Below are 26,361 nucleotides of genomic sequence, written 5' to 3' on the forward strand. Positions count from 1 at the left end.
GGGAGACTTTCTCCTGTCGACAAGCTCTGTGAGGACAGCCAGGTAAGACCATTGCAGATAAGTCAATTCAAGCCACAGCTAGAATTGGGTATCTACAATCTACTTTAATGTCTGATGCGGACCTGGCCTTCCTCTGTGTCCAGCTTCCAGGTAAAGACAAAGAGAGAGCAGGATAAAAAGGGTAAAGAGGTCTGGAATGGTTTGATACAATGAGTGAAGGATCAAACTGCTGGGCTCTTGTTGCTACGGGCCACCAAAACACCTGTAATTTGACTGACATTTGTCTGCATCTTTTAAAACACTTTCTCTGAAAATTGAGTGTTTGGAAGCAGTTTATGCAGGAGAATAAGGGGCATTTTGTTGTCCATGTGTTTTAAAAAAACATGAATATTGATGGACATAGCATCAGCTTCACTTGAGCACTGGGGCCTCCTCAGAGGCGTCTTCATACTTCTGCACTTGTGACCAGCCAGAATGGCCACTTAGACCATGAGAAGCAGACAAAAGTTACAACAGCCTTTGTGGTGCTCTAATGTTCACTTGACACTGGATCCGTCCCCAAGACCCAGGTATCACAAAAGCGGTATAAAGTCACCTTTATCCTTCCTCCGTTGCCTGGTGATGACCCCAGCTCAGCCAGACCCGAATATCCTTTGCATTCCAGGAAACATGTTCAAGAATTCGTTTAGATTATTTTAACAGCAGATCAGACCTCAGCCCTTCAGATTTCTACGAGCCAATTTATCTGGGGCCAGGACCTTGTTTGGAAGAGTAAAATGGCACTGCTGCTTCATCATCATCTTCCTAATAAGGAACAGACAAGCGTTTGGCTGATATATTTTTCACCGTGGTTTCACAAAAGCCATTTTTCCGAGGTTTTTTGGTTCAGCCGTCCTTACCCACATCAGTGGCATGATGGGGGGAAAAAATCGCCTTTTTAATCTTACAATGGGGCTGAGTATTGCAGTGAAGCCTCAGTGCCCTCGAGATCGAGCCAGCCTTACGGTATGCATTTGTCCAATCCCCATTTATGCAGTAAAACCACAGAGATGCGGAGGCCAAGGCGTAATCCCTGTTCTTCACACCCAACCAGCTCATGCGATGCCTTTTCTGCCATCAGCTACACACCACACTAGGGATGAGCAGCTTGGAACATGCGGAATCTTCCCACACAGAGTTCTTTACGTACATGGCAAAAAACAGCCCCCTGTCCCACTCATGTCCCCCTTCAACTCTCGCAGTGGGCCCTGGGGCAAGATGGGAGAGGGGGACACAGCTCTGCACCCTAGAAGGGGCAGGGCCAAGAGCAGAAGGGGCAGAGCTCCAGGACCCTTTGAAAGGCCAGGCCCGGTGGCAACTGTTCCCTTCGCCACCATCCACCATCAGTGAGCCTGGACTGTGGTTTGAAGAGTGGGAGTTAAAGATTGGGTACAGTTTGTCATGGCCTTCTGCATAGGACTGGATTGTACCCCAAAAGAAAGTCCAGTTCAAGTGACTGTCCTGGGCAGCTACAGTGGCCTTCCTGAGGAAATTCTCCTGACTTTTATCATCCCCATTTTCCCGATATAGGTTGAACCTCTTTAGTCCAACGCTCTCTGATCTGCCCACGTGCGTGGTCCAGCACCACTTCAGTTAGCCGGATGTCAACTTACCACGGAGGTGGGCAAGTTTCTGTGGCCCCATAAAGTTTGTTTCCATCCACCAGTCCTGGCTGTCAGTGTTCTGTGCTGTTGTTTAGCTGTAATTTACCCCTCGGTGTCTTCTAAGAGCCCAGTCAGCAGTGGAAGTGGTGGTGGTGCTGCTAGAAAAGAGTGATCTCCCAGGTTTCAGCAAATTCTCTGGTTCAGCACCGGTCAAGTCCTGAGGGTGCTGAGCTAGAGCGGTTCAACTTGTATTAACTACTCTCAGACACATCTGCTGGTATTTTCTTGCAAGCTCTTTGTCACACCGAGCTGCTATTTAAATCATTTAACACAGCAATGTGGATGACTAACACACAGTACAATTTACCAAAGTTTCATTCCATCACAGCGGCACCATAACAGGCAACATTTGGCTAGTGTCATACAGTGAGCCCATCTTTGCCGTCTCTTGTCATGTCCCAGCTCCCAGGGCAGCATATCCAGAAGGGCTGGAACAATTTGTACAGAGAGGGTGCTGAGAACCATTAAACCAAACTGAAAATCCAATGTATGATGAAAAATCACTTGAAGTCATGGGTGCTGCTACCCCACAAGCTGCCCTAGTTCCTGCATCCCTGAGCAGATTATGTTTTGCTCTCTACTACAGCAGTCAAAACACTAAAATCCTACTATGCTTCTTTGTCCCGCTTTTGACACTGAGGGGTTGATTCCCCCATGGCATCACTCCGCCTGGCATATGGGTTTCAAGGGGGGAGTAACAAAGGAGCAATTCAGGCCTATGCTATGGGCTGTTTTATGCATGCCCAGAGTTACTGTGGAATTTTCTGTTCCAGAGCTCATGTGGACCAAGGGTTGGACTCAATGACCTCCTGAGGTCTCTTCCATTCCCATGAGTCTGTGCAAAGGAGCTTGATGTTTCAGAAGACACAGAACCATCTCAGACAGCTCCCATGCTAGTTTGCAGAACTGAGGACCGTTGGCAGCCTCTGACCCTTTCTGGGACGCTCAGAAATAACTAGCTAGGATATGGTGGGTCAGATCTGATGTATGGTTCTAGTCAGCCAGTGCATCAGTTAGATCTGAGTTATAACTGACCTTCCTTTAAGCACTTAAAATTTGGGGACGAGCTGTGATTGTGCATGCATGAAACGTTGAAGACCCGGGAACATTCAGAGAACTAGATATCTGTCTGCTTTCAGTTATCCCCCCAAAAGAAGATGTGCCTAAAGTTATTTTCCATTGAAATTGTAGGTGTGAAAAGGAAGAACAGCTTTTAAAACCAGGGCCATAATTCTGTGCACCTTTCACCTCTGGGAAGCAAAATGTTGCACAGACATTCAAGTCTTGGAAGTAGATAAGCGATATTACGCCCATTTTTCAGGTGGGGAAACTGAGGCATAGCAAAGCGATGCCTGACCCAGGTCAGCATCAGAGCCGTGCGGTAGAACCCAGATCTCCTATTTCCAATTCCTTACTTTAACCATAAGGCCGCTCTTCCTGCTTTGTTGACTTTGCCATCCTTCCTGGACATACATCACAGCTGTGTGGGATATTGTAGGACAAAAGCCATGTCTCTGGGGCTACCTTTTGGGCTTGAAGAGAGAAACCCCAGCCAGCTATACCACTGCCAGTAAGGAGAGCTGCTTGCCTAGATACAGAGTTGCAGTATCTATGCCCACGCATGAAAAAGCTGCCCAACTTCTCAACCTCCTGGAAAGTTTGGAGTGGGGAGTTCTACCATGCTCTGCTACGGAACCCAGTGCAAGGGTCCGAGAGCTGTCTGCCCCTCCCCTTGCACTGTCAGAAACTCACTGGGTGGTGGGGTGAAGCCAGCTACAAGCACATACCATAGAGGATAGAAGTGCATGCTATGGATGCTTAGAAGCTCTAGATGGCTCCAAACACCCTGGCCTTGAAGTCTGGAACCAAGCTCCTAACTGTGAGGTTAGGTTCTCGCTCTGGTTTATAGTAATGATTCAGTTTATTCTTAATCAGGACACTCAGGGCAATTCAGTCTGCAGCCCTTAGTGATAGCTACAAGGCCTAGATAGTATTGGGATGAATGCTATAGACAAACCTTAGAGACATGCTTGGATATCATGTAGCTGAGCTGAATCATCCAACAGCATCTTCTACCCAGACAGCCACGAATTTCATTAAGGCGCTCAAGCATATAGTCTGTGCCTTAAGAAAATGTTTATTGTGCATGGGCATTTCCTTGCCTCTGCATCTCCAGGGATGGTATACAGTCATAATTAGAGGCTGTTGGCTTTTGGGACTTGATGGAAAGGAGAAGTAAAGACCTTCTTTTATGATAAAACAAAGCATTAGCACAGCAGTAGAACATTTGCGGACTAAAAGCCTGTGAATATACAAATTACCATCTATTGGGGCATTTTAGCTCATACCACTATGGTAAGGTGGTGTCGGCACTGCCAATAGACTGCAGCAGAAGCAGCAGCATTATTTCTCAAGTTTATCACTTTGATCATGGATTGGGAGCAAATCTGTATCAAGTTTTATCCCCAGGAGATTATTTGATCAATCCCATTACTCAGAAGAGCGTTGGAAAAAACAAGGAGGAAGTTACTGAAAGCTGCTAAAGCATTGCCTGGTGTCATCACTTTTGCTGTCTCTAAGTGATTAAGTCACCAGCAGACTGAGGTTTTAACACTCAACACCTTTGTCAGCAGAAAGTTTATCTGAATTGCTGGTTGCTGTGAGCAAATCTCATAGCTAGGGCCCTCCCAGATTCACATCACAGACCAACAATTTGGATCAGGATCTCTGCAATTCCAACACAATGGGCTTGTCTACACTTGCCCCCAACTTCAAAGGGGGCATGTTAATCAGCGCAACGGGAGATTACTAATGAAGTGCTGCAGTGAATACGCAGCACTTCATTTGGCTAATTCTCCCCCCACAGCAACTTCGAAGTGCTGGCATGCATGTAGCCGTGAGCACTTTACTCCGCCTGCTGGCACTTTGAAGTTTGACGCAGTATTCACCGCAGCACTTCATTAGTAATCTCCCGTCACCCTGATTAACATGCCCCCTTCCAAGTTGGGGCCAAGTGTAGACCCAGCCAATGACATCTGAGTCTGAACTATCTGGACTCATGACTTTTACGATTTTAAATTCCTACCCTCATGAAATTGATCAGAATGGACCATGATTTTGATAGGGCCCCTACTCATGGCCTGACTGAAGCAGTGGAAAGTTCTGTGGTTTATCTGCATGTATCTGGAATAATGTTTTTTTCCTGGCTCTGTTTTCCCAAGAAATCTGTTACCTACTCTTTGAGCTAGACCAGAACTACTCTGATAGCTTCCTGCATATGGCATTTTCAGCCCTGCTGCTGACTTCTGACTCGTGAGCAGACTGGGCTCCGGGCAGGTACAATAGTCTGCTTGCGTGGATCCCAATACAGGATCAGTGCTATACACTCCTGTTTAATGGTGCAAATTGAAGCGTAGGCGTCTGCTGGATCAGCCTAGTGCTGGTTTTAGTTTCCAGTCCCAGAGGCAACAAAATACAAAGGCATCCTAGAGAGGTAAATATGCCTTCCCACTGCTGTGCTTTAGGGAGTTGACCATCCCCTTGCAGCGACAGTACCTGGCTCGGACAGCGATACTGCCAGACTGCAGAAGCACTCAGAGCAGAGCTAAGGGAATATTAGCAGTAACTCATTCCATGAGTAACAAGCAGCTACTCCCAGGCCCAGCACTTTGCAGCAGTGGTGCTCTGGGCCCCGTTGAAGAGCAGGGGCAGCTCTGCTCCAGCTGTGCAGGGTGGGAGGGGCCAATACCACACTCTGACCTGTGCTGAGAGCTAACAGCTCTTGGCCACACCCCTTCTTCTCTTGGCCCCGCCCCTTCCTGGTCATGGAGACAGCCCCCTTTCCCACCTTGCCCTAGGGCCCGCTGCAGCTGTCAGCCCTGCTGAGAAGCAATCATGTAGCACCTTAGAGACTAACTAATTTATTAAGCCATGAGCTTTCGTGGGTAAGACTCACTTCCTCAGACAACTGGAGTAGACAGACCTTATGGGCAGCTTGTGAGTCTCAAAATGTAATCTTCTGTTTAGAATAAAATGCCCAGTGCTATAAGGGAAATTCACCCAGGCCTATGTACTACTTCAGTAGCCATTGAAATTGCATGCCAACGCTCTGAATAATCCTTAGTCTGCAGCTCATTTGCGGGGAGCCACTGGAAGAAGTCAATAAAATTCATACTCTGAGATGTGTTTCTCAGGTTACAAAGCGCTGTTTCTGTTTCTTGAGTGGATTAGATTAACAAGCAATATGTTCTCAGCCAGCCTCTCCCCAGTGGATTTTTGCCACCACAGGTGTTGGTGAGAGGTTGTTTAAAGGACACATGGATGTAATGTGACATTCACAGTCCTGAGTATTTCTTGAAAATGTCTTGTTAGTAGTTCTACAACTGCAGGGCAGCAGGCAGGGACCTTGCATCGAAAACACCTTTTTGAACAGCTAATCATGTTCACAATGACTTTAAATTCCTTGGTCCACTAACACAAAAATCACCAATAAAAGCAAATAACATACCAGATAAAACCAGCCCAGTTGTCTAAATTTCTAAACACTGGTGGGTTTTGTCCAAATTTTAACGGAAGGAAAAACAGGAGGAAGTCACTAAAATAAATCAGTCAGTTTTTCAAACAAGTACAGAAGAGGGAAAAGAGGGAACTGATCAAAGTTCCAGGACAAGAATAAAAAAAATTTCCATTAAAATTTTTGCAAAAAAAAATTCCCTTAAGTTAAAAACTATATTAAGTCACAGATAATGGTTGGTATCTTGGCCATTATTCAGAATTACAGGTTGTGGCCCCAGGCCTGAATACACTTAAACATATGCTTAACTTTATTGCCATAACTAAAGAGCATACACACTGAAATCAATGCAGCTACTTACATATGTAAAGATATGCCCATGTGCAGGGGTCGGCAACCAAAATAGCAAGAAGAGCCGTGTTTTCCAATTTGGTAAAAAGCTCAATAATTCAAGAGCCTGAATACAAGACAAGTCTTAATAAATAACTTTTTGTAACCCTGATTTGAAGAACAGTGCGCACTGATCTGTAATGTGATGCACGTTCACTTTTTTTGGAAAATACTCAGGAGAATTTTTTTTTTCACTTTGCAATTATAGCAGCAGGAGCCACAAAGAAGTCCTCATGAGGCACCGGAGCCGCAGGTTATAGATCCCTGCACACGTGGAAAGTGTTTGCAGCACCTGGACTTGTGTTGATTTTGGCAGTGTAACCAGCTATAACCCTGCAAATGTTTATGCATGGGCTCCACTTGAAGCACATGAGAAGTTCCGCAGAAGCAAATTAAGCACATGCACATTTGCAGAACCAAAGCCTCTTTTTAGAAGCTCACAACATTTCTTTAGCCTGAAACTGTTGCCAGACTTCTTATATAGAGCTATACCTGTCTCATAGAGCTGGAAGGGACCTTGAGAGGTCATCAAGTGCAGACCCCTCCTCTCGCGACAGGACCAAGCACCATCCCTGACAGATTTTTTTCTTTTTATTTGCCCCAGACTCCCAAATGGCCCCCTCAAGGATTGAACTCACAGCCCTGGGTTTGCAAGGCCAATGGTCATTCTTTCTCCTTGTCACTGCACTCCATTGATTTGGAAGCAAGGCACACACAGCGAGGTCTTCCCAGTCCCACCAATTTCTCCATCACCACCCCCTTGTGTCCCATCAGTCCACTTTGATTGCCTCAGATTGCCTTGTGTCCCATCAGTACCCCATTCATTGCCTCAGATCCTTCCCAACCATCCATGGCATGCAAATTGCAGTCTCGCCTTGGCTGTCATAGGCCCTGAAAGCCTGCTCCGCCCATCTCTGCTGATGCAAGATGAGCCTTCCTCACAAACCACACAAACAGAGCCTGGGGCGGCACAGGTCAGAAACACCCAACCGACTCAGTGTATTGCTCCCTTCTTCCCACAAAGGGACTAGAGTCAACACTGCCAAGCACCTCCTGCCAGATGTGCCACTGGGGCTGGCAATGGGTTTGACATCAGCTTCTTTGGACCCTGGTAAGGAAGGCCCGAGAGAGACGTCCCCATCAGTCTCACCAAGCAGAACAGCTGCCGACCAGCCATGGGGCTGGTGCAAAGAGAGGCTGCAAGCCCAGAGCACCCATTGATGTTGTGACCTAAGGAGGTGTTGACTCTTGTGCTGGAGTCAGTGCTGGGCAGTGGATACTGGAGGTGCCCGGTGATTCCAGGCCCCGGGTGGCTGACTGTGGTGAGCTGCTCCATTCTCTGCCCTCTGGCTCTTACTTACCCCTTGCAGCCATAAGCGAGTCAACCCTTGTTTTGAAGGTCTTTACTTAGAAGACTGTTGGGCATTAATCCCAGCTAAAGAGAAGGTAGAAACATTAACGGTTAGTATGTCGGCGCTGGCTGGCTCTCCGTGGTGACATGAATGGGCAAAAATCTCCCATGGTGAGGGGGGCAGAACAAATCTTCCCAAGAGGGTGGGAAAATGAATCTGCCCTGATTAGCCATTGGCTCAGAGCAGGGTCACCCTGGGAGAGTTTCTAGTCCCAACCATTGTTGCTCAGAGCTTCCTAATTCTGTCTGTCCAGTGGGCAGCGAATCCCGATGCACTGTGTCATGTGACTGGCCCACATGAGGGGTAATAGCCTACCACTGCTATTTGCTACTGGAGTTACTGCTTTGGCGCTCAAACTGTGAGGCTCAAACCCTGCTGATGATGAAGGAGGGGGTTGTAAAACAGGTAAGATTAGCAGAGCCGAAGCAGGCACTCTTGCAGTCTTTTCACTGCCTTAGTGCTGGGGGCCTCTGCTTCCAAGAACAGCGCTGTGTTCGCCTCAGGCTGTCAATGTCCCCTGCAGCTGCCCAGGTTTCTGGAGCTAAGGTTAGTGTTTGGTGCCAGGGTTAGCTGGAATACTAGATTTCCATGAGCTGCCTTTGTCAGGGAGCTCAGCAGCATTTCACAGAATCATAGAATCCTAGAGCTGGAAGAGACCTCAGGAGGTCATTGAGTCCAGTCCCCTGCCCAAAGCAGGATCAACCCCAACTAAATCATCCCAGCCAGGGCTTTGTCCAGCTGCGACGTAAAACCTCAAGGGACGCAGATTCCACCACCTCTCTAGTTAACACAGTCCAGTGCTTCATCACCTCCTGGGGAACTAGTTTTTTCTTTCTATCCAACCGACACCTTCCGCTCTGTAACTCGAGGCCGTTGCTCCTTGTTCTGCCATCTGTCACCACTGAGAACAACCTCTCCATCCCCTTTAGCGCCCCCTTCAGTAGTTGAAGGCTGTTACCAAATCAGCCCCTCACACTTCTCCTCTGCAAACTAAATAAGCTCAAATCTCTCAGCGCCCCCTTTTGCTTGTGTTTCAGACTCTGACAGCCTTTCCAGCCCAACCCGCCTCAGCCTCAGCCTGTCTGAAGGGGAGGAACAGATGGATCGGCTGCAGCAGGTGGAGCTGGTCCGCACCACGCCCATGTCCCACTGGAAAGCTGGCACTGTGCAGGCGTGGCTGGAGGTGGTCATGGCTATGCCCATGTACGTCAAGGCCTGCGCTGAGAACATCAAAAGCGGGAAGGTAGGAGAGCAAGCAACGTCGCTGCACCATTGGTATCCAGCTGCTGGCCACGCCAAAGCATGAGCCCAAGCAACCCTCTGAGTGGAAAGGGGCATCAGGAGCCAGAAATGGGGTGGCTACATGCCCTGGCTCCAGCCCATCTTCATTCACAGCCACCTTGTTTGGTGGGACAAAAATGTCTCTCTGGGATGAGGGTTCCATAGGTAAAGCAGGGGAGTGTGGTTAGGTTGCTCCATGCCCTCATATGGGTTTGCACCACTTACCCAGCTCTGTCATCCCCCACTACACTCAGGCTGGTCGCTGCTAAGGTGAGAGTCTTCTCCACCGTAGCTTTGGCCATTGGCAGCCGTTCTCCACCTAGTTGCAAAGCTCAGCTTCATGCTGTGTGCTCCCCACCGTGGTTGTTATGTAATCTCCATGTTACTTTGCATGGGTGGGCTTTTACCTGGCGCTCTTCCCGATGCACTGACTCAGTTAATTTACCCTCACAGTAATTGATCCAACCTCTGTGAGGGTGGGGAAAAAATCATTCCCATTTCACAGACAGAGAAACTGAGCACAAAGGCTGTGTGTCTGGGCCAAGACAACACACACAGTTTGTGGCATAGTCAGGAACAGACCCCCTGATTGCTGAGCCCCAGTCTACTGCCTTAACCCCTCTCTCCTGACTTCTCTATTGTTTTGCAAGTTAATGCTGTGAAGCACTTTGGTGCTGTCTGTCTACACCAGCACAGCAAACCGTATTGCTGTTCTGTGCACGGCCTGCATCAACAGCTGGGTTTGGTTGTTTGTCTTTTCTTGGCGAGCAGATGTTGCTAAGTCTGAGTGACGAAGATTTGGCAACAGGACTTGGAGTATGCAGCTCCCTTCACCGCCGCAAACTCAGGCTGGCAATAGAGGATTACAGGGATGCTGAAGCAGGCAAATGGTAAGCAAACCCCACTTTCTGCAGTCATTTGTGTGTACTCGTGCTTGTAGGTAGGCACATGGCTGTGTGCATATTTTGCTGGTGTGAATGCATGTAGAGGGGCTGACAGCCACCAGGAGGGCTGGTTCTGTTCTCCCCAGAAGGCGAAGGCAGAAGGACCAGGGCCTAGGTCAGTCAGCGCTGGGTGCTGCTCAGACCACGGCGCTGCCCCCACCTCAGAGCTGTGTGGAGCAGTGCTGCCGCAGCATTTCAAAGGCCACTGCCATGGCCACACGAGCAAGGCAGCAGCCAGTGCTCTGGGCCCCGTTGAAATGCCGGGTCCCCTTTGCTCCCTTCCATCAGCGAGCTGACCTTGCAGATATGTGAACATGCATGTGTGCGCACACATGTGCATGTGTGTATTCACGAGTGCATGTTTGCGTTTACATATTATTCTCAGAAGGCAGCAAAATTTCTGGAGGGGAGGGGAAAAGAAAGAGAGGGAGAGTGAGAGAAAAACGAAGGTCCAGGAAAAATTCTTACTGCGTTGCTCAGTGTGAGTGAAAACCCAACAAAACCGGTTCTTTTGTTTTGTATAATTACTCCCTTCAGTGACTTCCCCGTTGTTTTTTGGCTCCGTTAATTAACCAACCCTAGAGTGTGGTGCTGCTCCTCACAGAGCCGACCAGCGTGATAAGAAAGAAATCAAACTGTGTACCGCATTTAAAGCCACAAAACCAATGAGGGCTGGGAGTGAGGCTGGCTAGCAAGACATGCAGGCTGATTTGTCAGTCTTGTACCTGGGCAACTGAGGCTAGCGAATGGGCCACATGAACAGCCCTCCTTCATGGGCGATGCACGACCCCTGGGTTTGAGGATGCAAATACTCCGAGGCCGCACCCAACTGTGACAAATGGCCTTGGCCCACTCTCCGCCCCACACGCACAATAGAGTCACAACCTGGGATAGCTCAGCCCTGGAGCTCCAGTCAACTAGTAGCTGATGTTTCTGCAGCTTCCATGGCCCCAAAGCTACAGGCAGCTGATGGGTTCTGCAACGCAGCCCCTAAGTGGAGCATGGGCAGTGCCAGTTTGGAAAGGCATTACCTTCCCCTGCCCACGATACCTGCCGCCCACGTCATCCTTCGTCTCAGTGGGCCGCCAGGTTGTTGTAACCAAGGTAGTGTCCCAGAATAGGGTAGTTTTGCTATCTGCACTTGCATACTTTGAATTCGTAGGGTGTGGCAATTGCACTGAGGCAGCACTTTGACTGCGTGTTGGGGGAGTGAACATCAGTGTTGTGTGCAGTCAGCATGCCCCTCCCTTCATGCACCCCAGCTTTATTTTAGTAATGCGGGTAGGAAAAAAACATGTGTCTAGAAAGCAACAGAATCTGGCAACCCTCCACATGGGCAACAACAGTAAATAAAATGTCTGGCAGGCCACCCACAGACCCCGGATAGGACACGTGTGGCCGGCAGGCTGCAGGTTACCCACCACTTATTTAAAACATTAAGCTGACACATGCCCAGAAGAGTCATTGCCAGGATTTACATCAAGCCCACCAAACTAATGCAGGGCTCTTAAGGGTACAGTAACCCCTGACTTACATGGAGGTTGCGTTCCTGCGCAACCCTGTATAAATCAAATTTCACGTTACTTGAAGGGAGCCAGGAAACTGACCAGCGCAGCAGTGAGCAGTGGGGAGCTGGGAGCCAGGCTCCATCTCCATGCCACTCAGAGGAGCAGGGAAACTGAGCAGCATCTGCTGCGCTGGTCAGTTTCCCCTCTCCTATGGGAGCTGTAGCCTGGCTCCCAGCTCCCCACTGCTCACAGGAGACAGGAAACTGACCAGATTTGCTGTGCTGGTCAGTTTCCCGGCTCTCCTGATGGGCGGGCAGCCCAGAGGTAAGCACCAGATCCCCCCCACCCTGAGTCGCGTTAAACCGAGATACACGCAACTTGAGTTTGCATATCTTGGAGTTCTCCTGTACATATTTTAGTTGTTTTGGAAAGTTGGATAGTTCTATTTTTGCCTTCAGACAAGAGCTGTCAACCTGTTAAAAAAAACAAATTGGCATTGATCTTGCTGCTAAAGGATAATAGAATACCCTTTATTTAAATATTGTGGATGTTTTTTGAAATACAAGTTGAACCTCTCTTTTCCTGCACCCTTGGGACCTGACCAGTGCTGGACAAGAGAAATCACTGGATTACAGGACGTCAATATTTTCTAGCACATTACCAACACTTCCACTGCTTTTTGGGCTCTTAGGAGACAGTTGAGGGTAAAATACAGCTGCATAACAGCACAGAATGCTGAGGCTATGTCTACACTAGAGAGTTTTGTCAACAGTTATCCGCAGGCCCAGTGTTTCAAAGGGACCTTCAGCTGTCTGGCTGCCACTGCTGCTGCTTTGGCAGTGGCGGAGGCTGGAGTTCAAGGCCTCTTGGAAATGCCATAGGAGCACTGCTCCAGCTGTGCATGGGTATCAAGGGGGGAGCAGGGCAGCATTGCAGTCTGAGTGGCGCTGAGGGCTGACTGCCCTAAGCCATGCCCCTTCCACTCTGGACCACACACCTTCTGGGGCAAAGAGCTGCGCCCCCTCTCACTTTGCCCCAGGGCCCATGGTGGCTGTCAGCACTTCTGGTCAGGAGTGTTATGTTTTAGAACTTTTTAAATGGTTGTTGGATGTATTGTATTACAGTAAACTCTTTCATGTCCAGCATTCTATCATCCAAAACTCTCAGATAACCGGCCTTTTAATCATAAGTAAATTTTAGTTACATTTTCCATAAGTGCAGTGTAGTGAAAATAAATACAGATAAATACAGCAGATACAGGAGAAGTTTACAGCGTACAATACTATTGTTGGTAAATAAAAGCCCTCTGCATGCATTTTTGTTTGTTTCTTAATAGCTAATCATGCTTTTGTTTAGTGTTATGCATTGCTAGGTATTCCTCTCTTTCATCCAGAGATCTGGCAACCTCCTGGTCCCAGAGCTGCCGGATATGAAAGAGTTTACTGTACTCAGCTTCTCAGATGGGGGTTGAATAGTGAACAGCATGCACTAAGGGTTTTCCATTGCCAGCAGAGATTCAATACTTGCCAGGAGTGGAGAGATGCACAGGGAAGGAGTCACACTCAGAGCCATCCCCTCTGTGATGAAGTGGGTGTGTGAGGATTTTATTCCCCTGCTTAGGTTGAGTGTGTTTCCTAATGTCCTGTAGTAACACAAGGGGGTGCCTCAGTTTCCCTAGACACAGCATCGATGTATGGTTGGCAATGGGAGTTTCGGTGTAATGACTTCACAGGTTCGCAATGGGTCTCCATGCCATTTGTAACCTAGGCAACTAGGTGACACCTTTCCTCCCCAGGAAACAGGACAAAGGAAGGGAGGGCCTGGCTGGTTTGAACTGGAACTGGGCAGTTGAGTTAGAGAGTCTTGGCTGATGTGAGGAGGAGGAAGAAAGGCCAAGGCCCTGGCTCGGGGACCCCCCTCTGAGGTCCTCCCCCCAAGACAGATTGTACTGACAGCTTCTGGTTTTTATGCTGACATGTCTGCTCCATGCTATGTCCTGTCAACTAATCAACCTTCTGTTCTACCTGCTGAAAGAGAGTCACATCTGACCAGAGATGGGGTGCAGGTCCTGGTGACTCCCACACTCCATGACACCCTCTCTGCCAGTGCAAAGGACCCCAGAGAGAGCAAACTGTGCTGCTGAAGAGCAGGTGGGATTTGGAAAAGTTACACTGGATCTTTGCACAGCCCAGAACTGAGTCTCTGAGGAATGGGTCGGGGGGAGCAGTGGCAGGTCAGGGGATCCTCTTCTAGAAAGACCTGCTGGCTAATGTACCCTGCGGATCACAAGGGCTGGAGCCACAGAAGATTCTAGCCTCAGCAGTGCAGCTGTTCACTCCATGGGGAGCAGAATGCCAAATCAGAGCTCAGCTCCCTGCTCTGGTTGCTGCTTTCTAGAACTGGTGTCTATATAAGGCGCCTACTGGATCTTTGGCATGGCTAGGGCTTAACTTCATTGACTGGCAGCTCCAGGCCTGTGAGTACCTTGCATTAGGAGAAGAGATGACTCACACTGAGGAAAGAAATGACAGATATCAACCGTGTCTGTTCTATTTCATGACTATTTCACCTGCTTCTTAGAATGTTTTTCCTTGAGAGAGAGTCACAGCACCAGGAGACTTGTGTCCATGTTAATTGTTACTTGCCTTCAAAAACAACACTATTTAAACTAGCCCCCCTTCCCCGCCCACATTACAGGTGGAAGGAACAAGCAACTCCCAGCCTGATTCTCATGCTATTTGCCCTGTATATTTACAGCCCTATAACCCCTTGTGCTTCTTTAGAGACACCCGTGATCAGTGAGATTTGTCACCAGTTGAGATTTGTTCTCAGAAAACTGTCTCCTCAGAGTAAGAGAGGAGAGTGATTAATCAACAGTGTGTGCTGTAAATTACTTGTAATTTCCTTATCAATGCTAACAGAGAAAATTAGAAAGACTCTTTTGCTTTGAAATCTGCCTTTCTGTGCAGTGGCCACTTTAGTATAAACTTCAGGGCATGGAACACGGGTGGTGAGGTTAGATTAATAAAGAATTAATTAACCTTTGATTAATTAAGCTATTTAATGGTGCAGAGCTTGGCAACTCCCCTGCCTAGTTGTAGGTGAACAAATGCAAGCCTGTGCTAGCAGATCACGGGTGTGTCTAAACAAGCACAAGGGGTTATAGGGCTGTAAATATACAGGGCAAATAGCATGAGAATCAGGCTCGGAGTTGCTTGTTTCTTCCACCTGTAATGTGGGGAAGTGGGGCTAGTTTAAATAGTGTTGTTATTGAAGGCAAGTAACAATTAACATGGACACAAGTCTCCTGGTGCTGTGACCCACTCTCTCCCTGCCCCATCTGATATTCCCTTACAACATATAAAACATTAGGAATGTGCAGAAGCGTATGCGCCATTTAACAGCAATTCGGGATTTGCCTGTCCCATTAAAAGACACTTGCATCCCTCTGTGCCTCCCCAGTGGTCTTCCATGCTGTGATGCTGCCATCTTGTGGCTAGCTGGTGATCTGCATTGGGGTACCCCTTACCTTTCTGGGGCCAAGCATCAGAGAGGTAGCTGTGTTAGTCTGTATCTTCAAGAACAACAAGATGAAGCAGGTCTTTGCCCACGAAAGCTTATGCTCCAAAATATCCGTCAGTCTATAAGGTGCCACAGGACTTCCTGTTGTTCTTTCTGGGGCCGAGATTCCACGGATTTCTTAAAGGAGATGGGCAAACCTTAGGAATCGCCTCCATCTTGTATTGGCATTTTTTTCAAAGGGGAGAAAGTCATAGTAATCAGCTCAGCAACAGTCAGCACATTTCCTGCTTTGTTCTTACATGCTGGGTGCAAAACCAACTTTTCTTGTAGACCCACCCAAAAAAAACCCACAAGCAGGCCTGTAGCACCTTAAAGACTAACAGTTTTATTCATTATGTAATGAGTTTTCATGGGTAAGATCCACTTGCTCAGATCTGAAGCAAAAATAAGAATACAGGGCATATATATATAGAAGAAGGGGAAGAAGAAGGGAAAAGGGTGGGGAGTCACCTGTCTTTAACAGGACCAGTGGAAGAAGTCCTATAAGTTAAGTGGGATGTGGGCCATTCCTGCAAATATTGAAGTTGGGAAAAGTGTCCTTGTCACGTGTAAGATAATGGAGATCTCTGTTAAGCCCCAGGTTAAATGTGTCAAACAAGTCCCCAAGTGGCATGAAGTGACTGGTGTGGAGCAGAGAATCCAGCCCATTGCCTGCACAGCCCCACTGTAAGGTGCCAGCATGATTTTTAGCCCCGGATGGCTGAAGCATCATGCGCTTTGGTTGTCTTCTGTACGTTCCGCAGCTTGTCTAAAGCCTCAGAACTGGATCACCACTGGGTAGCCAAGGCCTGGCTGAATGACATTGGGCTGTCTCAGTATTCCCAGGCTTTCCAAAATCATCTCGTGGATGGACGGATGCTGAACTCGCTGATGAAACGAGACTTGGAGAAGTACCTGAATGTGTCGAAAAAGTTCCACCAGGTCAGCATATTGCTGGGGATAGAGCTGCTTTTTCAAGTCAGCTTCAGCAAAGAGGTGAGTCAAGAAAGCATTAAACCAGGCACTTGACCGTATTTGGCATTCTGGGTGAATTATCTGCCATTGTCACTCCAGACCCCTGCAGTTCCCTGTTCCTGTCTCTAACAGATGGATAACATTACGAGGGATGGTGCACCCTCATCTCTGGCTGGCCTCATGTTATAGAATAGCCGTACCACTTAGGGTACACCTCCACATACGGGAAGGTCGACGTACCAGTGGGCAATTTTCCGGAGTTCGGTTTAGTGTGCTAGTGGTGACGTACTAAATCGAACTGTCATGGCACTGCCCCTGATTGCGGTACTCCTGGCAGTAAGGGATGCCAACGGGAGAGTTTCTCCTGTTGACCTTCCATGGTGTGGATGGTGGCCAAAAAATGAATTTTAGATACTTTGACTCCAGCTATACAAGTCTCGTAGCTGGATTTGTGTATCTCAAATTGATTTTACTTCCTAGGGCGGACCTGGCCTCAGTAACACCTGGGTGTGGAGATATCCGAGTTCCTCATCTTTGCCAGAGCACCCTTCACCTCAGGCTATCTTCTGTCTGGGTTTGCCCAGACAATGCCTCTTTTTTGATCATTTGCCTTCTGTCCAAATGGAATTTTCAAACAACAGGCAGAGTTGGGGAGTTTTGCAGAGCAGCCATTACAGCTCAGAAAAAGCCATGATTGGTCCTGTTCCTGACTGGGCCCTGCTGCATCTGCAGCTAACTGGTTTCTGTAGGATTTTGGAGGGCCAGATGTCAGTTCCGAGCCTCTGAGGAAGGGTTCAGCAGGGAGACAATGACTGATGGTTGTGTGGTGGTATGTCCTGGGCTTGTACCAGCCACCCAGAATAGGAACAACACTGCCCCCTCCCTCTCCTTTGCCCCACAGGTTCCAGAAACCCAGAGTATCCGCCCCACAACACACACACCCTTTCAACACCTCCAGTTTTACCCCCTACACCTCCTCCTATGCTTTCTCCCTTGAGTTGCCCCTCCTTCTCCCCAAAAGTGCCCTCTTTCTGGGAACCTGAAATATGGTATCCCTACCTTCATCCCGCAAGGTCCATTCCAATCTGAAACCGGAACAAAGTAACCCCTTTTTGGACAAGGAAGGGGAATGAAAGGGGAATGCACTGAACCCTGTTAGAAGCTTTGGCAGTTCCTCAGGTAATGTTCAGCCATTTTGTTTCCCCAACATCAAGTGATTCTTCTTTAGAGAGAGATGGATAGCGAGGGAGGCAGAGACGATGGGTGTTTCCAGTGTTGTAGTGGAAGTGGGTTCCAGGATATTAGAGAGACGAGATGAGGGAGGTCATAGCCCTTATTGGACCAGCTTCTGTTGGTTGGAAGAGATGTGTTTTAGAGCTTCAGCAGGTCCTGAAAAAGAGCTTTGTGTAAGCTGGAAAGCTCATCCGTTTATCAACAGACGTGGGTCCAGTGAGATGTATTACCACCATGTCTCTCTAGATAGAGAGTTAGCAAAGGAAATCACAACTAAAGAAGTGATCCTTCCAGTTTGAACCATTTCTTATTGGCCTGGGACTCAAATAATTTACTGAGCTGCTAATTCCTTTCCTCCCCTCTGACCACCCAAGATCCCTGGGGATGGGATTTCTGGACCGCAGGCTCTCCAAAGAAAGAAGAGGGTACAGCTGTGGTCTTTGTGGAAGAACTGATTCCTTAGGAGGGATCTGAACAAGGAGAAGGTGGGGCTTGTTTACTATCAGTTACATTACTGTCCGTGTGTGTAGGTTCTGCAAGAGCGGAGGGCTCGCTGTGAGACACACAATGTCGATCCACTCGTCTGGACAAACCAACGAGTGCTCAAGTGGGTGCGGGACATTGACCTAAAGGTAGGACCTGCATGTGAGGAAATGGGTGGCAAGAGGGATGTCATAGTCAGGGAGTCAGCCTGGACAGGGGTCAGTCTTAATCACTCAGGTCTCAAGTGGGCCTCAGAAGTATCAGATATTGGAATAGCTAAGCACCATGGAGGTGGTACCTGGGGCACGGTGGTCATACAAGACAGAGGAAAGCTGGGTCAGGCTGTCTGTTGCCATCGATAGCATCTGCCAACATCTTAACAGCTACTAACAAGGGAGGGAACAGTGGGGTCCTTTCTTGCCAGTAAACCCACATTCTGGTGTTTGCTTTTAGGAGTATGCGGACAACCTGGTGAACAGCGGCGTGCATGGGGCTGTGCTGATGCTGGAGCCCACGTTCAACGCGGAAGCCATGGCCACCGCTCTGGGCATCCCAAGCAGCAAGCATATCCTGAGGAGGCATCTGGCAGAGGAGATGAACGCGATTATTAACCCAGACAAGTGAGGCCCCTTGCAGCATTCTCACACCTGCTCTCAGGGGGAGCAGGGAAATTCAAGCCCCTTCTCTTCTCTTGGACTCACTGGGGATGGTGACATTTTGCTGGGGAAGTGGGGGATGGGACGATGGGAGGGGAATTTGGCTGGGAAATTTCCAGCCCTTCCCCCCTGTCAGACAGTGTTGTTTTCTGCAGATGCAGGGAGGGCTGGGAGAAGGGGTGGGACGAAGAGAGGGGATGGGCAGGGTTAGTGGATCTGGCAAGCAACAGATCCACCATTCACTCCCTTTGTCACTTACCACAACGGGAACAGCAACGTCAGGGGCTGCTCCAGCTTTCTGATGCAAAAGCAGCTACAGAGCAGCTGAGAAGTGGACTCCTTGTTAATTCACGGACATGGAGCTCTGGTTAGGATAGATTCAAAACCCATCAACTTAAAGTCAGCAGAATGCCTTCCATTCACTTCAAAGGGTTTTGGTTCAAGCCCATTGCATGCTAGACATCCAAGGCCTGATCATAGTAGCTCAAAAACAAGTTCCACTGACCCAAAATGGAGTCAGTGGCTCCTGGGGACATCCCCAAAGGAAAGCTGTGGGAGAGGAGTATCCCCTCGTATTTCCTGTGTTGCACAGAAGGTAAGGAGGAATGAAATTAAGCAAATGGTGAGGTAGCTGCAGACCTGAACGCCTGCCAAAAGAACAGACCTGTTCAAAAAGCAGATCATTCTCCAGGCAGCAAAAGCCAAATGGCCACTGGAATAGAAACCCCCTAAAGAACTGCAACAGTCGTAAAAGCAACACACCTCATTCACTCCCCACTCATAGAATCCTAGATTGTTAGGGCTGGAGGGGACCTCAGGAGGTCAGAGTCCAGCCCCCGGCCTATAGCAGGATCAACCCCAACTAAGTCATCCCAGCCAGCGCTTTGTCAAGCTGGGACTTAAAAACCTCTAGGGATGGAGATTCCACCACCTCCCTAGGCAACACATTCCAGTGCTTCACCACCCTCCTGGGGAAATAGTTTTTCCTAATATCCAACCTGCACCTCCCGCTCTGTAACTTGAGGCCATTGCTCCTTATACTGCCATGAGTCACTACTGAGAACAGCCTCTTTCCATCCTCTTTAGAGCCCCCTTCAGGAAGTTGAAGGCAGCTATCAAATCACCCCTCACTCGTCTCTTCTGCAAATTACACAAGCCCAAATCCCTCAGCCTGTCCTCAGAGGTCATGTTCTCCAGCCCCCACATCATTTTTGTTGCCCTCAGCTGGACTCACTCCAATGCATCCACATCTCTTCTATACTGGGGGCGGGGGCTAGAACTCGACCCAGTACTCCAGATGTGGCCTCACCAGTGCCAAATAGAGGGGCATAATAACTTCTCTAGATCTGCTGGAAATGCTCCTCCTAATGCACCCCAGTATGCCATTAGCTTTCTTGGCTACAAGAGCACACTGTTGATTTATATCCAGGCTTTCATCCACTGTAATCCCCAAGTCCATTTCTGCTGTACTGTTACTTAACCAGTCAGTCCCCAGCCTATAACAGTGCTTGGTATTCTTCCATCTGAAGTGCAGGACTCTGCATTTGTCCTCGTTGATTGTCTGATTACTTTTGTCCCGATCTTCCAGTTTATCTAGGTCCCTCTGGACCCTATCCCTACCCTCCAATGTGTCTGTGTCCCCCTAGCTTAATGTCATCTGCAAATTTGCTGAGGGTGCAATGTGTGCCCTCATCCAGGTCATTAATAAAGATTTTGAACAATATCGGCCCTAGAACCGATCCTTGGGGCACTTCTCTTGAAACCGACTGCCAGTCAGACACTGAGCCATTGAGAGCTACCTGTTGGGTCTGAACATCTAGCCAGACTTCTATCCTCCTTGCAGTCTATGTATCCCATCCATACTTCCTTAACGTATGGGCAAGAATATTGTTGGAAACTATATCAAAAGCTTTGCTAAAGTGAAGGTATATCTCATCCATTGTCTTCCCGATGTCCACAGAGCTAGTTACCTCATCATGGAAACTAATCAGATTGGTCAGGCACGACTTGCCCTTGGTGAATCCATGTTGACTACTGTTGATCTTTTTTCCCTGTTCCAAGTGCTTCATAATGGATTCCTTGAGGATCCCCCCCCGATGATTTTTCCAGGGATTGAAGTAAGACTGACCAGTCTATCGTTCCCTGGATTGTCTTTCCTTCCTTTTTAAAGATGGGCACTGCATTTCCTTCTCCCAGTCACTCAGGACCCGTCCCCGTTTTCCACAAGTTTTCAAAGATGATGGCCCAAGTCTCTGCAATGATATTTGCCAATTCCCTCAGTACCCTTGGATACAGTAGATCCAGACCCATGAATCTGTGTATGTCTAGCTTTTCTAAGTAAGCTTTTCTAAGCTTTTCTTAACCTGTTCTTTCCCCACAGAGGGCTACCCACCTCCTTCCCATACTACACTGCCTAGTACAGTAGTCTGGGAGCTGACCTAGTCCATCAAGAGAGATGCAAAAAAGCTTTTCCCACATCCTCTGTTGCCAGGTTACCTCCCTGTCCAATAATGGCCCTTCACTCATGCACAATCCCATCATATGGTACTTGCCCAGGAGAACAGATTCTCAATTCTCAATTTAACGTATGTGTGTATACGCGGCCTCCACAGAGAGCCCTTGAACACTGTGCTAGGGCAGCAGGGAGAAACCTGATGGGGGCATAAGATGAAATTCACTCACATGCAAAAGACCAGCATAAAACTTCAACTTTCCAGTCCCATTTACCAGCACACTTAGACAACCCAAATCACAGTTAAATTCTGGAGGATTAAGTGGGATTGTGCAGGAGCATTCCCTAAAGGGGACTTTCACTCCCTGGGGAGTAAGGGGATAGTTTTGCCAGCTGCATTCACCCCAGTCTCAACCAGCTGGTCTTTTCACTGGAGCTAAAAATAGCTCATAACAGCAGGAGAGGAGATAATGAAGCATATGGGAAGTATTGATTTTTGCATGGAACAAAAGAGGAAGTCACCCACCCTTTCCCGGGTTTGTCTTCACTGCCTAACTGCTGAGTGCACCCACCCCAATGGACAGCCTGGGAAAGAAGAGATGGCTCTGGCATGGAATTTTGCCCAAGGTCATCTGAGGAAACACTAGAATCTCTCCTCTTTGACAATGTCAGGTGCCTCAGGTGAGTTCCTGTATGGAGAGACGCAGCAGATATTCTATATTTCATGGGCAGCATCAAGGAGAGGAGGCCTGGATTCTGTTCCCACACAAGGAATGCCAAAAGCAGGGTGAATGGATGGAGATTCCCAAGGATGAAGCTAGTACAGGCAATCTTGTGTTGCACAGAAGCATTAGAAGGATGTGAGCAGCTGTGTGAGAGGAGGCCTTACTTTATGCTGCTACTCAACACAACATTTCTATCAGCTCTTAGCTCCCAAATGCCACTGGCAAGCCAAGGGACACCAGGACTACCTGGTATCTCTCATGTTTGGGAGCATGGAAGTTATTTATTGTCTTTTGTGTCCAGTGCCTTCCCAGCTGAAATGTCACCCAGGAGATAATTCTAACCACCTGCTTTTCTGCCTTTGTACCGCAGCAGGAGGAATTGTCTGTAGTGGAGTTGTCAAGGCTGATCCCCACTCTGACACTCAGATTGTGGAAGGTGGGGGCCCTCAAGAGACCGTAAAAATACCTTGCCTCTGTAGGCTTCTGCTTAAAAGCTTCCCAAGGTCCCAGAGTGGCCGACCCTGGGAGGTGGCTGCCACCACGCGAGTGAGAGAATTCCTCTTTAGAACCCAGGAAGACACACTTGAGATGTCTCCCTGTGGGGTAACCCCAAGCTCTTAGCCCTCCCGTAGGCAAGAGCTTGGAAACAGAGAGGAAGAAATTAAGCTGCAGTCTGACAGCTGATCTTTCAGTCTTAGGCCTGGATGTGCCCGGACCCTTCTCTAGGACACAGGAATCAAATCATTGACTTTAAAAAGTAATTTATTAACAAAACAGAAGAGGAAGTGGTAAAGCATACTTGGTTGCTAGGTGTTATAAATCAACTAAAGAAAAGGTTAAAGCAGAGAGAATTACTTCCCTGAAATTCAGTTTTGAAGCTACAGTGTACCAGTGGTGAATACATCAGCCAGCCTGAGAAGTCCCACACCAAACACAAAAGGAAAACTAACCTGATAGCATCTAACTAAGCATTTCTTTTCTACTTACATACCTGTACACACAAGTCATTTTGTGGCCTGAATATTTAATGGATTCTTTAAGCCCCAATTGGGCTTAAAACATCTCTGTCTTTCTCTGCTCCAGCCAGACAAATGAAAAGATGCCCTCAGCAGGCAACTGCTTTAATTCAAATGATCCCTCTTTCTTCCTATTGGCTCACCTGGCTGATTGCCAACAGAGAACCCACTGTCTCTGGGTTTAACCCTTTACAGGCATTCATTCATGACAGGAGTGTTGGAGCCCATATGGACTTGATAGGCAGAAAATACACGATGGGGGCTCAGTAAACGCAAGAGGAATAAGTTATCCTTTTGATAATGATTCATCGGCATTTGCAGCCAATTTTCATGTTTTTGGGGAACTGAACCTCATTGTGTGCTGTTCTTTTAATTAAGTTTATTTAATATTTTTCATTATATTGAAAACATAATGAAGCTACACATGCCATTTATGAGCAATCTTAATGTATGTTGGTGATATGTATATTTGTCATGTTTCAGTAACATATTAAAATGTATAGGCAAGGAGTGTAGTCCAGTGGTGACAGAAATAGGAGTCAGGAATCTTGAGTACTTTACTCCTGCTCTGCCACTGACTCACTCTGTGACCTTCGTCAGGTCATTTAACTTGACTATGCCTCAGTTTGCTCATCTGTAAAGTGGACATAATGATACTTACCTACCTCACAGGAGTGTTGTGATGATTAATGTTTGTAACTTGCTTTGAGATATCTAGATGACAGTGCAAAATATCATTATAGCATGTGCATATATATTTATAATTTTAAGAGCTAAATAAATCATGGGAACACTATGTGGCTTTTGACACCTGGCTTTAAGAGGCCTCTGAGCAGAGGAAGAAGATGACTCATCCATTGAATGAAGTGCTCTCAGTTCATCCCTCTGTTGCGGGAGTCCTCAGCTGTCCATCAACTCACAGGCTGGGAACTCTTTACAGGTTAGAATCCATTAAAGCAGAATGGAAGAAAAACTGATCAGAGGACCTTTTGTAACTGCCAGCAAGCAGAACCAAACCTTGGACCTATGGAGCTTAGTGCATGAGCTTCCACCAATTGAGCTAAAAGCCTGCTGGCTCTCAATTAAGTCTGTAGAGGAGACTCATTCCTTCTGTCTGTAAGTGGCCCATTCCCAGTAGGTATCTGGGTTATACTCCATTCACTTCCTATGGGAAGAGTCCTCTTCTCTGGTGGATATTCCAATAGCTTCCATTAGAGTCCTCCAGTTGGTTTCTACTGACTCTTACTGGCCTTTGCTGATTTCTGCTGGCCTCTTTTTGATACAGCAGAGCCTCAGACTTATAACCACCTCAGGAATGGAGTTGTTCGTAACGCTGAACAAAACATTATGGTGACTCTTTCAAAAGTTTACAGCCAATCATTGACTTAATGCAGCTTTGAAGCTTTACTGTGCTGAAAAATAACCCACTGCTTTGACCCATCTTCATTTAGCTGAAACAAGCTCAGAAATAGTTTCCTCACTTTGTCAATTCTTTTAAACTTCCCCTGATTATTTTTCTGTAGTTTACCTTTAACACAGTCCTGTACAGTATTTGCTGCTACTTCTCCCCCACCCACCTCATTCCCCCAGCTGCTGCCTGATTATGTATTTATGGTTCCCAAGGAGGTTTGTGATTGACTGGTCCACTTGTAATTCTGGTGTTTGTAACTCCAAGGTTCTATGGTAGAGTCGTAAGATTTCAAGGCCAGAAGGGACCATTGTGATAATCTAATCTGATCTGAATAACACAGGCAATAGAACTTGTGAGAAAATGATTCTTTAAGAACATAAGAACAACCCTATTTGGTCAGACCATAGGCCCATCAAGCCCAGTATCCTGTCTTCCGACGGTGGCCAATGCCAGGTGCCCCAGAGGGAATGAACAGAACAGGTTATCATCAAGTGATCAGTTCCCTGTTGCCCATTTCTAGCCTCTTGCAAGCATAGGGTAGGGACAACCTCCATGCCCATCCTGGCTAACAGCCATTGATGGACCTATCCCCCATGACTTTATCTAGTTCTTTTTTAAACTTTACTATTGTCTTGGCCTTCACAACATTCTCCGGCAAGGAGTTCCACAGGTTAACTGTGCGTTGTATGAAATAATGTTTCCTGTTGTTTGTTTTAAACCTGCTGCCTATTAATTTCATTTGGTGACTGCTAGTTCCTTGAATGTATCTTTCGGAAAAACACCTATCAGAGGACCAGTAGAACCAGCAGCCAGTACATTGCTCTGTTCACCTAATTGCCAACTGGAAGTAGAGGAAATCTTACAACTCAGATCTCCTTTAAAAAGTGCTGAAACTCATTACCCAAGCTGTGAAACACATGCATCATGGCAAAGGGAGATATCAGGAAATATTTCCTGAAGAAATTTGGGCCTCTGATGAATGTAACATGAACTTAAAGCCAATGGCCAGCAATATTGGGTGCGTCTACACTAGGAACTAACTTCGAAATTAGGCACTATATCTAAGTAGCCAGCAGAGAGTCTACACACATTTTCCCTTACTTCGAAGTTAATTTCGAAGTTAACTTCAAAGTAGGGAGCCCAGTTTCGACGGCCTTACTCCATTCCCTGGAATGGAGTAGTGCCCTGCTTCGAAGTTTAACTTCGAAGTAGGGTGTGTGTAGACACTCAGCTTCAAAGTTGCTTACTTCAAAGTTATTTTTGTAGTGTAGACGCAGCCAGTGTGTAAAGCACAATATTAGTGCATCACTCCACAGCTGTGAAGTCTTCAGTTAAAACTCTCAGTGGTGCTTGAACAGGAAGAATGCATGTGATGGTCTTAACTTAGTCCTTTTGGGCTGTCAGAAAACAACCACGTCATGTGTGCTCACTGGGAGCAGAAGCTTGTGGTTCCACATTCAGCTGGGAGAATAACGGATTTTTTCAGTTAACCTCTTATGTGGGCCAGTCACAGTGAGTGGGGCAGGGAGAGAGATATGGTGGTGACATGGTTTGGCTCTTCAGTGGTATGAGTTGCCATGTTACCGATGTATATAAAACACAGCGCTCTTTTCTCTCTTGGATACAGCCAACCAACTCATTGCCTAGGGACAGGAGAACCTTAATCACTGGATCTCTCTGACAGTGACCAGACAGGCCTCATCAGGGTAAGGACCTGCCTTCCATACTAACCCAGCCTTGTACAGTTGGCCAGCACAAAGTCTAGGCACATCTTTAGTCTTATACTGAGGCTGTATCTGGTATGTAGGTCTTAGTGGGCTCTCTGTCTAGGAAAGAATTTCACCCAGAGTGAGGATGAATCTGCTAATCTGTGGAACAGTTTGCTTTGCTCTGGAGAGCGGTGCTATGACATCTGAGTTGTGGTAGGCTGACAGTGTCTAAAACCTGTATCCAAGGAAGGTTTCCTCAGTGTTTTATTATAACTATCAACTTGCTTCCCTTTGTTTTCCCTCCAGCATAAGCCATCGCTAGCCACCTGTTCCTCATTCTGCAAAGCTGCATTCAACTTCTGTTCAACTCCTTCCAGTTTCCTGTTGCT

This window comes from Carettochelys insculpta, chromosome 23 (genome assembly GCF_033958435.1).
Source record: "Carettochelys insculpta isolate YL-2023 chromosome 23, ASM3395843v1, whole genome shotgun sequence".
In the NCBI taxonomy this organism is placed as follows: domain Eukaryota; kingdom Metazoa; phylum Chordata; order Testudines; family Carettochelyidae; genus Carettochelys; species Carettochelys insculpta.